Genomic DNA, 14,917 nt, shown 5'->3' on the forward strand with positions numbered 1-14,917 from the left:
AGAAGAGAGCACATATGTCCACACAAAAACTTGTACATTCATAGTCACAGCGGCTTTATTCACGACAGCCCCAAACTGGACACAACCCATTCACCAGCAAGTGAATGAAATAACAAATTGGGCTATGATTCCATTTATCTAACACTCTCTAGAAAACGCTCATTAATCTAGATGACACAAAACAGATCAGTGGTTGCTTGGGGATGGGGGGATGGGAGGGAGGGAGTAGGAAGGGGCGAGAGGAAACGGTGGGGTTGATCAGAGCGGAACACTGGAACTTAAGTTTTCCAGGGGTGGAGTGCTTCGGGTGTTCTCAACAGTGACAAGATCTCCAGTTACAACTGCTGAGGTTGGACAAGTTTCATGCGTATCTCACGTTCCAGGACACACTTGTCTTACGTGTCTCTCACTCCAAGTGTGTGACGATGATGGTATCCTTTTTTGATTCATCTTCCTTCCTTCCAGTGTTGCTCAACTCTTATTTTTAAATGTATAGCTTCTCCAAGGAACCATTTTACATTTTTTTTCTAGTTGTCCACCTCCCCATGAAAACATAATACTGCAGATATACTGTGTGTCTGTTCATGTACTGTGGTCTTCTGGAGGGCCACAGATAGATGTAACAGCTAAGATTTGGGAGTCATCCTAAGAACCAATATTCACTCCTTTGGGGGCTCTATTGCCCAGTTTAGAAATCATGACTTACTCCCATCAGAAAAAAATTCAAGTAGGCAGGGAAAAAGCAGTATTGTAATTAAAATGTAAAACTATCTGATTTGGCTCTTTGATGGAAGCGTAGTGACACACGTAACTACAAAAAAGCGTTTCCCCAGAGCTATGCACTGATGTAGGTTCATCAAAATGGGGGCCGAAATGAGGCAAAGGGGTTTGGCAGGCAGAGAGCTTTCAACCCAGGAGAAGTGGCGGAGTCTTTTCTGTGCAACCAGAGCCCTCTGCTGGGCATTTCAGGAACATCCGCCAACAAATTCAACACAGCCCACTCATTTAGCCGCTGTTTGCCCAGCATCCATCATGCTCTGAGAGCTAACAACTGAGTCAGAGGCACACAGTGGTGAGGAGTCACACTGGCATTGAGAGTCAGTTTTTTTTTTTCTGACTCCAAAGCCCATAGTCCCCTCCTCTGGAGTTCCCAAGCCAGGTTCTTTCTGGCTTTAGAGGGGAGTCCCCTTCCTGGCCTCTGAGATGGAAAGCAAGGTGAGAGGCAGGTAGGGGTAGGGTTATCAAAGAAGTTTGGGATATTTAGGGCATTATCATCTGATGATTTCCTTTTTTTCCTAGAAATTGGAGCAGAAGAAGAGTGAAGAAAACTTGGATTAAGTCTTGTGGTGGTGGCTTTCTGCAAAGGGCTTCAGCCTCCGTAGAAAAGAGACACAAGTGGCAGAAGAAAATCCTGTAAATGCCCATCAATGATAGACGTTAAAGAAAATGTGGCACATATACACCATGGAATATTACGTAGCCATAAAAAGGAAGGAGATCCTGTCCTTTGCAGGAACATGGATGGAGCTGGAGGCCATTATCCTTAGCAACCTAATGTAGTAACAGAAAACCAGATACTGTATGCTCTCACGTATAAGTGGGAGTTAAGTGATGAGAACACCTGGGCACATGGAGGGGAACAACACACATACTGGGGGTCAGAGGGTGGGGTGGCAGGAAGGAGAGTGTCAGGAAGAATAGCTAATGGATGCTGGGCTTAATACCAGGTGATGGGATGATCTGTGCAGCAAACCACCATGGCATGTGCTTACCTATGTAACAAACCTGTACATTCTGCACGTGTACCCCAGAACTTAAAAGTTGGAAAGAAAAGAAAGAGAAAAAAAAGAAAGAAAGAGATACTCAGGTAAGGCTAAACCACAGGTAAGGAATTGGAACTTGGGTCCTGTGAGTCTAACATGCATGGCTCAGGAGTGTCGGTTCCCCTAGGGAGCCGCTCCTTACCCTTGGTGCAGTGTAGGCAGGATGTTAGGGAAGAGCCCTAGCCTCACTGAGGATGGCCAGGAGTAAACCTGCCACGGCTCTAGAGGTGCCCAAAGCAGGCAACAGATGAGAGCAAGACAGTTTCTTACTCCAAGCACAGCAAGCAGCATGTGCATCTGCAAAGCTATGCTGGTTTCTCTGCCCTCAGGTCCCATGGGTGACACCATGGGCTCGGATGGATGCTACCCACTCCATGGGCTGCTGTGAAGCTGTGGAACTCAAGGCCAAAGGCTCAGGATACTTTGAGCAAGCAGCAAACACTATGGCAAGTAGCAAATAAGCCAGCCTGTCCCCTAGGGAGCAAGTGGTGACACAGGAGTCACACAGCGGTCTCCTCACTCAGTGTCACACTAGCTGCTAGTTGTTTATTACCTATAAGCAACCAGAGGAGTTATGAAGACTGCCTGAGGTCTCATCCAGGGGCAAGAGAAGAACTAGCCGTATTACACAGATTTAAAGGGATAGTGGAACATAAAAAAGCTGCTTGATAATTTTGTACCATGAGTCATATTTGGTCAGGACATGGCCAGGGCAGCCCTGCTTGGAAGCAATGGATGATGTGGTCCCACGCCATGGATGAGCACCCTACTGGGCTAAGAGGCACTGAATCAGTGCCTGGGGTCCATGCAAGCACTGTCCATGAAACCCCAGGCAACACTAGGGCCAAGGACCAGCTTCTCTCAGGAGCAGGAGGCCAGATAAAGATGGAGACAATCTCTACCAAGATGGGGTGGAGAAACAGCATCCTCCCCCGACCTCTGCCGCAGCAGTGCATCTGTGCACCACTCCATCCCCCAAGTTCAGCATTCACCCTAAAGAAGAGGAGGTGAAAGAAGAAAAAAAATTCTGGCTGTTGGGGAGAGATAGCATGGGGAGAAGTGCTAGATGTGGGTGATGGGGAGGAAGGCAGCAGATCACACTGCCATGTGTGTGCCTATGCAACAATCTTGCATGTTCTTCACATGTACCCCAAAACCTAAAATGCAATAAAATTAAAAAAAAATCTGGCTGTGTCTGAGTTCTCCATCTGAAAGGACTCAGAAGTCTCTGAGTCTGATTTAGTTTACCAGAATGTGACTAGATTAGATCTTCGTCAAGCAGAACGGGGACTCAGAGTCAGACATGTAGCTCCTTGTATAACTAGCTATTAGTTGTTTATTACCTAAGAGCAATCAGAAAGGTTATGAGGACTGCCTGCCTGAGGTCCCATCCAGGTGCAGGGCAAGGGCTAGCCCCATTGTACAGATTTCAAGGGATAATGGAAAATATGATATGACCCAGCAATCACACTTCTGGACATGTAATCCAGGGAAATGAAGATTTATGTTCACTCCAAAAGATGGACATGAATGTACATAGCAGCTTTATTTATAACAGGCAAAACCAAAACAACCTAGCCATCCTTCACTGGGCAAATGGCTGGTTACATAGTGGTGCACACTGTGGAATACCACTCAGCAAGACAAAGAAAAGTCATGATGTGAAAGTCATTTTTAGGGGTTACACGCATGATTTTGAAAATCCGTACTCACTACAAACATAAGGTAGACGCTTCAGTGCTGTAGGTGATTTAGTTTCTTTTCTTTTCCTCCTCCCTTTTCCATCCCAGAAGTAACAGCTAGCCCACATTGTGTGTGGATCATTCCCAAGATCCTTCTTTATAAATTAAACTTTCATGTTTAGATAATTGTAGATTCACGTGCATTTGTATGAAACGATACACTTAATTCAATATGCTCCAGTGGTAACACCTTGGAAAACAATACCACAGCCCAGATATTGACAATCATACAGTCAGTAACAGAACGCGTCAATCAGCACCAGCATCCCTCATGGTGCCCTGCTGCAGCCACCCTCGCTTCCTCCCAATCACATGCCCTCTTTAGCTCCTGCAACAGCTTATCTGTTCTCTATTTGTAAAATCTTGTCACAAGAATGCTATACAGACAGAATGATACTGAGATGGGAACAGTAATGGGTGGTCGCAGGAGGATGGAAAAACTCAAATAAGAACCAGCTAAAGGCTGGGCATAGTGGCTCATGCCTGTAATCCCAGCACTTTGGGAGGCTGAAGCAGGAAGATCACTTGAGGTCAGGAGTTCGAGACCAGCCTGGCTAACACGGTGAAACCCCCACATCTACTAAAAATACAAAAATTATCCGGGAGTGGTGGCGGGCACCTGTAGTCCCAGCTACTTGGGAGGCTGAGGCAGGAGAATCACTTGAACCTGGGAGGTGGAGGTTGCAGTGAGCTGAGATCATGTCACTGCACTCCAGCCTGGGCAACAAAGCGAGACTGTTTCAAAAAAAAAAAGAAAAGAGAATTAGCCAAAGAAACAAGAACTAGGCAAAGAAACCATGGCATAGCAGAAAACCCAAAATAAGGGAAAGAAAACGGCTAAAAATGGCTGAAACTCAGGTCAGGGTGATAATGTCCATGACTCTTCAAGCAAATCCAAATTAGGCAGAAAGGGGGTAATTTCAGGCGGGATGTCCCTGAAATTCCCTAATTTTTCAAAATATTCTACCCTCTACCCCCTAATTAAAGAAACACTCATAAAATTAGACTTTGGGACTCCACTATGTGTGACCTGTTCTCTCAAGCAGGTTCAGACCTCTCTTAAGTGTGTACTTTCAATTTGCAATAAAAGCTTCTCTTGCCTTTGGCTTTATTCTGACTCATCCCTGAATTCTTTCTTGTGATGGTGCCAAGAATCTGGACACCAGTTGTAGTTGGGGGTTTGCTGGCATGTACAGACCCTTCTGAGCCCTCAAGCACCAATACAGTATATAACTTTTTTTGACTCAGCACAATTCTCTGGAAATTCATCCAGGCTGTTGCATGTATTAATAGCTCATTCATTTTGATCAATGAGTGGTATTCTATGGTGTGCATGCACCCCAGTTTATGTAACCATTTGCCCAGTGAAGGAGGTCTAGATTGTTTTCAGTTTTTAGTTATTACAAATAAAGCTGCTATGTACATCCATGTCTATTTTTTGGAGTGAAGATAAATTTTCGTTTCTCTGGGATAAATGCCCACGATTGCCATTGCTGGATCTTATAGTAGTTGCATATTTAGTTTTTTAAGAAACTGTCAAACTGTTTTCCAGAGTGGTGGTACCATTTTACATTTTCACTAGCAATGTACAAGTGGCCCAGTTTCTCCACATCCTCACCAGCATTTGGTGTTATCACTATGTTTTATTTTCAACATTCTGATGGGGATGTAGTGATATCTCATCGTGTTTTTAATCTGTACTTCTCTAGTAGATGTTAAACATGTTTTCATGTGCTTACTTACTGTCTGTGTATATTTTTTGGTGAAATGTCTTTTGCCCATTTTCTAATTTGATTTTTTCTTCTGTTAAGGTTTGAGAATTTCTTGTATAATAGGATATATAATAATATTTGCAAACTGTTTATGCAACAAAGTACTGGTACATTTTAGATGCTAGTTCTTTGTTGTATGAATGGTTTGCAAATATTTTCTCCTGGTATGTAGCTTGTCTTTTCATCTTTGTAGCAAGGTCTTCTGCAGAACAAAAATGTTTAATTTTGATGAAGTCCAATTTTTCCTTTAATGGATTGTGCTTTTGTTGTCAATTCTTTGCCTCACTATCTAGATCCCAAATATTTTCTCATATTGTTTTCTGAAAGTTTTATCTATTACAATTTAAATATGAGATTGATTTTAAGTTAATTTTAATGTAAGGTGTGAAACCTAGGGTTAGGTTATATTCTTTCTCTCTTTCCTTTTTTTCTTCTTCTTCCTTTTTTTTTTTTTTTTTTTTTTTTTTTNGCTTATAGATGTCTTACTGTTCCAGCACCATTTTTTGTGTGTGTGTGTTGAAAAGACTATCCTTTGTCCAGTGATTTGCTTTTGTACTTTTGTAAAATGTCAGTTGGGCATATTTGTGTGGGTCTATTTCTGGATTCTTTGTTATATTCCATTGATCTACGTGTCTATCCATTCTCCAATACCACACAGTCTTGATTACTGCAAACTGATTCCTCCCATTTTATTATTCTTTTTCAAAATTGTGTTAGCTATTCCAGTGCCTTTGCCTTTCCATGCAAAGTTTCAAACAATGTTTCCTATATCTACAAAAAGCCCTGCTGGGATTTTGATAGTGTTACCAGGGCAGCCCTGGAGATACAGCCAAGTAAGCTCATTATTTTCTTAAACAGTAGATAACTGAAAAAAACTCATTATTTTTTTCTTAAACAGATTTTTCTAGTTTCTTTCTCTACAGTTAATCTTGCTTAAAAGAACTCCAGATGGTCCAGGAGCTGCAGGACCCTTTGCCAATTATCAGAGGAAGATAAGGCCTGTGTGAAACCAGGGCAAACCTGAACCAGCGACCCCAGGTTACCTTTAGATCATTAAAATATCGTTATAATGCTAAAACCTCATCCATAGAAGAGAATTGCTGCTGTTTTCTGAATATCCATTATATGAAGAAGCATGCTCATGATCTGCACCTGCACATCTGGAGTTCCTCCTCACACGTTTACGTATCTCCCTGCCCCACATGTGACTCTTTAAAATCCCCTAGCTTCCCATATCTCAGGGAGAAGGAGTCTTTAGAGAAAGGGCTCCTTCCTCCATTCCTGGCTAGGAATAAACCTGCTTGCCTTTTTTCCCAATTAGGCGTTAGAGTAGAACTCAGTTACCCTGTAACAATAAGAATTGCATTAAACCCTTATATCAACTTGGGAAGAATTGACAGCTTTACCATGTTAAGTCTTTCAAGCCATAAATAGGTACGTTCACTCAGTTTTTTAGATTTTTAAAATTTCTTTCATCAGGATTTTGTAGTTCTCAGCATACAAGCCCTATACGTGTTTGTTGGATTTAACTTTAAGTATTTTGTTTTTTGACAAATTGTAAATGCTACTGTATTTTAAATTTTAGTGCCCATGTGTTCATTGCTGGTGCAAAGAAATACAACATATTCCTGCAGTCTAGCTGAACTCGCTTATCAGTTCTAGGAGTTTTTGTTTTTTGTTTTATTTTTGGTAGATCTTTGAGATTTCCTACTTAGATAAGCATGTTATCTGCAAACAGGGACAGTTTTGTTACTACCTTTCTGCTCTGTATGCCTTTTATTTCCTTTCCTTACCTTATTGCATTGGTTAGAACTTCCAACACTGTTTAACAATAATGTTAGAGCAGTCATCTTTGCCCTGTTCCTGTTCTCAGGGTGCAACCATTCAGTCTTTCGCTGTTAAGTATGATGCTGGCTGTAGAGTTGTTTTAGATGCTCTTTACCAAGTTAGGATAAATTCCCTCTATTTCTATTTTCCTGAGAGTTTTTAAAACCATTCATGGGTATTTTGTCAATGCTTTTCCTGTATTGATTGGTAAGATCAATTTTCTTTTGTATCTTGTTAATATGGTGGATTATGCTGATCGATTTGTGAAGAGTAAAATAGCCCTGCATTCCCGCAGTAAGCCTCACTTTGCTATAGGACCTTTGGGGTGTTGCTTTTCTGACCAGAAACCTCTGTGGCCAGTGGCGCCTTTGCCCAAGTTTTGTTTGGGCCTGCTGGGCTCGTTCTGCCCACTTGTCCTGGCAGGCTGTGCTCAGCTCATGCTACCAGCCTGGGTCCCATGTCTGCCAAAGGTAAGTCAGGCATGGAGTGGCAAGGGGTGTGCGAGTGAGCATGGGGTCTAGCCACTGTGCAGTCAGATGTACCAGCTGCTGCAGTGGGGTGGGCAGCTCCAGGTGCTGGCATGGGCACTAGCTCTCTGTGAGGCTGTGGCTGGGCCAGGTGCACTGCACGCAGCTTCCACAGCTGATACCCAGGAACACAGTGGTGCCTGGAAGCTTGGAGATGCCAGGAACCACAGGGCTTCCAAAAAGAGGTCATAGCCCTGGCTTGGGGAGCTCCCAGGTCTGGGGGTCCCTGAAGGGCTGCTGTTCTTTCTTTCTCTTCACCCTCAATGTGGTGAGCAAGAGGCATGTTTCAACCCTATTTGTGTTACAGCTCTTTTAGCCTTGCCATTAAATGGGTCCCAAGTTCTTGTCCTGCCACCTTGAAGAATGAGGTACACAGACAAGTGGAGGGTGAGCAAGATGAAAAGGAGCTTTATTGAGTGATAGAACAGCTCAGAAGAAACCTGCGGTGGGTAGCTCCTTTCCACAGCTAGGGTTCAGCTCCTAGCAGAAAGGAGACCCAGGAGTGGAAAGCTCCTCTTTGCATGCAGGTGGTCCCATTGTCTCTGCAGCTCTCAGCAGAGAGGAGGCCCTACAGTGGGTAGCTCCTTTCTGCTGCTGGTCATCCCGATGTCTGCTCAGTTCTGGCTGAGCCCAGCAGTATTATGGGCCTCAGAAGGGAGGAAGTGTATGCCAGATGGTCCATGGGCAGCAATGGCGGGCCCAGAAAAGGCACCACAAGCTCCCACTCTGGTCTGTAGGACTGGCAGCCTGGCCCCCAGCCTTCAGACCCTCCCTGGCCTGAAGGTGGGGCCTCACTGGGGACCTGTCCCCTTCTGCCAGGAGCTTGTCTGCCTCCTGCCACCATTCACGGCACCCAGGCTGCTCACAGGAAGAGGCCACCTGCAGGCCAGCACAGGTTGCCCTCAACTTGGTCACTTAGTATACTTTTCTTTACATCATTGAATTCTACTTGCTAATTTTCTGGAAAAAGTTGCCCCTATATTTGTGATATTAGTCTTTTGTTTTTTGTACTATCTTGTTTTTTGTTTGAGTATCAGATTTAGTACTAGTTTCATAAAATAAATGGGAAAGTCTACCCTCATCTTCAATTTTTCTGGAAGGGATTTTGTAGAATAAGTGTTGCTTTTTTTTTTAAACTTTGGTAGAAGGCTCCAGTGAACCTACCTGGTCTAGGAGATTTTTTTTTTTTTTAATTTGAGTTTTAAAATTACAAATTCAGTTTTTAAAATTCCATTTCATATTGGGTGAGTTGTAGTTTTTGGGGAATTGGCCTGTTTATCCTAAGCTGTCAAATTTATGTGGGTAGAGTTGTTTGTAGTATTCCCCTACTATCCTTCCGATGTATACAGAGTCTGCAGTGATAACCCATTTCATTCTTGACGTTTCATTTCATTTCACCCCCTTTCTTTTCTCTCCTCATTACTGGTGGTTGGAATGGGAATTCCAGCTTCTCCCTAGGCCTCTACTAAGACCTCCCTGACGTGGGGGGCAGTTGGGTGGGGTGCCTTGTGACTGGTCCCCAAGGGGCCTCCACTGACACTACAGGAGGTGGTGGCCTCATTGCCAGTAGTTGGTCGTGAAGGTCCTGACCCTCCTGTGGGTTTTCTGGGACACTGCTCCAGCAGAGTGGAGAGGGGCACCTCATTATTGCTGGATGGGTGTGGAAGTCCAGGCTCCCCCATTGTCTTCACTGATATTGCAGGGACCCCATGGGGGAGAGTTGGGGTGCCTCTTTACAGCCTGCTGTGGGTAGAATTCTAGGATCTCCACTCTGCCTTTGCTTGTGTGAGTGTGTGCGGGGCCACAGTCTTTTTCCGTGGTGTTTGGCTGGAGTAGAGAGGTTATCTTAAAGTTTTCTATCTTGTAAGGTTGCCCCTTTTCTGCTTCTGTTTTGTTTTTGCTTTGTCTAGAGGGAGTAGGCTTTTGTTGGGGCCTTTTCCCCCATTTCAAACACTACAGTTTCCAGGTCACCAGCTTCTTCAGTCCTAAGTCTGGGATATATGAGGCAAAATGAAAGTCCAGAGAACACCCTACTTGGTCCCAAGGTTCCTAGCTGGTCTGCCTTCTTTTCTCCACTTTTCAGAATATTCTTATATCTGCTTTCTATACAAACTAAATTTACTGAAAAAATACAATAACTGAAATAAATGGATGGGCTCAATAGCCAAATGGAGGAGACAGAGGACAGAAATCACTGAACTGGGAGCTATAACTAGAGAAACTACCCAAACTGAAAAACAGAGAGAAAATAAATTGAAAAACATGAACGGAGCTTCAGGGACCTGTGAGACTATTACAAAGTCCAATGTTTGTGTCATCGGAGTTGCAGAAGGAGAAGAGAAAGAAGACAAGGCTGAAAATGTATTCGAAGAAATAATGGCTGAAAGTTTCCCAAATGTCTGGAGTTTTAATTGTCCTTACTGGGAGGAATAGGGAGAAATGTGTCTGCTCCAACTTCCTGAAAGCTGAAGAACTGAGCAGTCCTGGATGGGGACCCAGGGTCTCCAAGCTGGGAAGAACACTGATAAGGCAAGCACAGAAGCAGTCCTGGGAGGACTCTGCCACAGGCATGAACACCACGGGACACCCAAAGCCATTCTGCTGGGCTCTGGAGTCACTGCTTCTTCTGGGAAGAATCGCTAACTTTTCTGGTGTCTTTGTAACTTTAGCCCCTGATTCAAAGTGTCGGAAAGGCTCACCTGAGTGGCCAGTCGCAGAGTGTGCCCAGGCCCTGCCTCTCAGCAGATGTGGAAAGGAAACGTACCACATCCTGCAGCATCCCTGGTGGAAGCTGGAGCCTGCCTTCCATCAAGCCATACACACTGGGGGATTCTTCAATTTGTCCAATTAGGAGGTCAGTGCATGAGGTTGCTGTACCCCGACACACCCCAGCAGCTTTACTGAGCTTCCTAATATTTGCCAATCTAACAGGTGTAAAATTATATCTCATTGCTGCATCAATTTGCATTTCCTGGATTATTAACATTTGTGAGCACTGCTCATATGACTGTTAGCTTTTGAGAGTTCTCATTCTGTAAATCACCTGTTTACATCCTCTGGTGCTTCACCTAGGTATATATGTTTGCTATGCTTTTGAATGGGAGCTTATTTCCATATCTGAGTGTTACAGACATGTGAGACAGTTACATTGTAAAAGTATATTGCCGAGTGAAGAGGTAATCATAAGACATAGTTCTTTAATAATTCCAGATTTAAAAAACAACCACATTAAACATTATTATTTCTGGGAGGTGAGATTATCTGACATTTTTTTTTTTTTTTTCTGATGGAGTCTCAGTCTGTCTCAGGCTGGAGTGCAGTGTCACTGCTTCTTTTGAATGGATGCATTCTTTAACCTTATCACTTGGTTAAGGCAATGTCTGCCCAGGTCTCTTCACTATGAAGGTACCGTTTTCCTCTTTCCATGCTCTATTCACCAAATGTAAGTCACCAAGTCCAGCCCTTACTCAAGGGGAGGGAATGAAGCTCCTCCTCTTGTATCAAAATGTGTCAAGATCTCCTCAGCTTTAAAATCTATATATTATTCAGTTGCTTCTCCTATTCCCCTTTTTATTTGTTAAGAAACCAGATCCTTTGTCCTACTTTCCCACAACCTATGCTTGCTGATTGCATCTCTGAGAAGTCATGCAACATAACATGTTCCTTTGTTCTTGCCATTTCATGTAAATTGGTACCAGAGGCTTGATCAGATTTATTTATTTATTTATTTACAATGGAGTCTTGCTCTGTCATCCAGGCTGGAGTTGCAGTGGTATGATCTTGGCTCACTGCAACCTCTGCCACCCAGATTCAAGGATTCTTCAGCCTCAGCCTCCTGAGTAGCTGGAACTACAGGCACTCGCCACCACACCCGGCTAAGTTTTGTATTTTTGGTAGAGACAGGGTTTCACCGTGTTGGCCAGGCTGGTCTCAAACTCCCGACCTCAGGTGATCCACCCGCCTCAGCCTCCCAAAGTGCTCGGATTACAGGTGAGAACCACTGCACCCAGCCTCGATCAGATTCAGATGCAAGTTTTGAACATGAATATATGGTGGTGCATTCTTTCATCAGAAGGTACATAATTATTTTTGCTTCCCCCACTTTTGTTGAAACATCTTTTTATGAGACATCTGTAGCCAAGGCTGGAGTACAGTGGCCTTGGCTTGCTGCAGCCTTGACTTCCTGGGCTCAGCTGATTTTCCCATCTCAGCCTCCCAAGCAGCTGAGGCCACAGGCGTGCACCACCACACCCAGCTATTTTTTTTTTTTTTTGTATTTTTAGTAGAGACAGTATTTTGCCATGTTGCCCAGGCTTGTCTCGAACTCCTGGCCTCAAGTGATTCACCTGCCTTGACCTCCCAGAGTGCTAGGATTACATGTATAAGCCATTGTGCCTGGCCTCTCACTTTTTTTTTTTTTTTTAATGTTAGCAGCTGTTGATATCATTGCCCAGCTCCACTAATGCATTAGCGATTACAGAATGGTAATATACTTATTTTAACATGATTTCTTCATTTGCTAGTTGTAATACTTCTGGCAAGAGAAACATTCCCTTCACAATTATTTGGTTGCCCTCAGGAACAGTTCACAAAGGAAAGACAGAATTCATTGTTCTTTCACTATATTCCAGTTTTCAAAGCACCCGCCAAAGGTGACCAATGCTTTCCTTTTGAATGATTGTTTTTGCTGTTTTTTTGCATTCCCAAAAGAAATGCTACTGATTATGGTTATTATTCTTTCAGTACCTTGTTGGATTCTATTTCCTAGAGTTTTATTTAAGTGTCTCATGCATATTAATAGATGAAATTGATTTATATCTTGTGATGACTTCCTGATTTTACACACACACACACACACACACACACACACACACACACACACGAGATTGTGTTTAAACCATTTCTAATTATAATCTCTGTGGGTACTGAAAGAATCATGCATTTGTGGGGCAGAAAAAAATTACCTTTGAGAGCAAGCACTTAGTGTACTCAATGAAGCAGAAACTCTTGCATAATCACAAATAAAGGTGCCACAGAAATATATGGGAAATGGGGTCTTGCATTACCCAGAGGAAGTCACCAGGGACAGATGTTCAATAGCTCCTTCTGCACATGTGCAGTTCCATTTTAGGGAAACAGGTTGCTCTTGCTCTGTCTACAGCCTTATGGGGGAGACTCCACATCTTTGTTCGTCCAAAGTATTGGTCCTAGGAACCAAACTGAAAGTGCCTCGAAAAGGACCTTTGCAGAGAGATTGGGGGTGGAAGGGGGAGAATGTCAGGTGGAATTGACTTGTGCTCTTGTAAGGTAGAAACAAAACATTGAGGAATCTTATGAAGTGTTCCCACTCTGTCCTGGACTTGGTCTCAAGGGAATGGTGGGCAAGAGAAGGCCTTGGCTCCATATCTGCTGGTTTCAGGGCTGGAGAGCGGGCGTTTCCTTCTTTCTCTGGAATAGGGTGCTGAATGGGAGGCCAGGAATGTGCATCAAAGGGTACAAGAGATGATTCTAGAAACTCTGCTCTTGATAAGTATAGCCTGGCCAGCATGCAGCCTGGTACTCTAAGAGATAAGTTCCTTGAGAGCAACTAAAAAGAGCATGAATATTTTGTGCTGATTTGGAAGAGGTAAGGAGCATGCAAACTGATGGAACGAAGGTCAGTAATGTAGATGCCAGAGAGTGCAAGTCAGAGTCTCCATGGGATTTGGGATTCTCTATAACTCCAGTAATTTTTTTTTTTTTTTTTTTTTTGAGACAAAGCCTCGCTCTGTTGCCCAAGCTGGAGAGCTGTGGTATGATCTTGGCTCACTGTGACCTTCACCTCCTGAGTTCAAATGATTCTCCTGTCTCAGTCTCCAGAGTAGGTGGGATTACAGGCACACATCATGCCTGAATAATTTTTGTATTTTTAGTAGAAATGGGTTTCACCATGTTGGTCAGGCTGGTCTCGAACTCCTGACTTAGTTGATCCACCTGCCTTGGTCTCCCAAAGTGCTGGGATTACAGGCATGAGCCACTGTGCCTGGCCTAACTCCAGTAATTTTTAAGGAATATCTATCAGCTTTGTTTTCCTCATCTTTAAGATGAGCATGGAAAGAGAACTTATCTTGTAGGCCTGTTTTGAAGATTAAATGTGATACGGCATATATACCCTTGCTTGCTGCATAACAAGATCCTAATAAAAGCCATTACTTCTATTATACAAGATACTTTGCTAGATTATTTTAATTAAGTGTACCAATTAGCATATTTATTGTGAAGTTAGTATTGATATCTTATTATTTTATGTCATCTTTATTTTAATAAGAAAATGGATGCTCAGAGAAGTGAAGTCAGTCATCCAACATCAACAGGTAGGTGGCGGAAGTGCTGGGGTTAAATCCCAGAACTGGTTTCCATCCCATGTTGTACTTCCCCAATACGCCATTTTGCCTAAAACCTAGACTTGGATGTTAATGGTCTGAATTCTTCACAGCATCCAACACCACGAAATGACCTTAGTGACACCAATAAATAAACGTTGAATTAAAATGGATTTCAGCCTCCTGGGCCCAGGATTTCTTGATGTTTCTTTGGTGTTTGGGAGCACACTATATTTCTGCAGCCTCAGGATGGCTTATGTACTCTCTGGCCTGTATTTGTTCTTAGTACCCCTGGTTTGAGTTTACCAGAAGCCAGTGTGAGATTCAGGGACCAGTGGGTACCATCGAAGACAGATAATGGTCATCCGGTGGGAGGTCCTGTCTAAAGCGAAGCTGTGCTTTGGGCCCAGATACTGACTCCATGTGAATGCAATGGGTCTTGTGTGTTAGGAGGACAAGAATCCAGGAATCGAAATTCAGTTATAGAAATTCAGAAAAGACAGATATACCTGAAAGCCCTTTCCCTGCCCTGCCCTTTCCAGAGCTCTAGGCAGGGGTGGAAGAGCCCCAGCCAAGGAGCTGAGCTATAAGCAATTTTTGATCCATCTGTTCAGAGTGTGCAAAGCATGGTGTTACCCCATGCAGAGACCACTTGGGTTGTTTGCCAATGAAAGTTTCAGGGCAATTCTTGAAACAGGGAGCTAAGCTGGGGGGCTTGGCAGGGGGCAGACTCCACAAGAAAAGGCTTATTCGATCTCTGTGAGGGCACACTCAAGATAGGAGGGAGTCAGCAGGCCCAGCTGAGAAAATTCAATCTCAATCTCCTCTAAAGACACATGCTTTTTTTTTTTTTTTTTTTTTTTT

This window comes from Cebus imitator, unplaced genomic scaffold, assembly GCF_001604975.1.
Source record: "Cebus imitator isolate Cc_AM_T3 unplaced genomic scaffold, Cebus_imitator-1.0 Scaffold132, whole genome shotgun sequence".
NCBI classification, from domain to species: Eukaryota; Metazoa; Chordata; class Mammalia; order Primates; family Cebidae; genus Cebus; species Cebus imitator.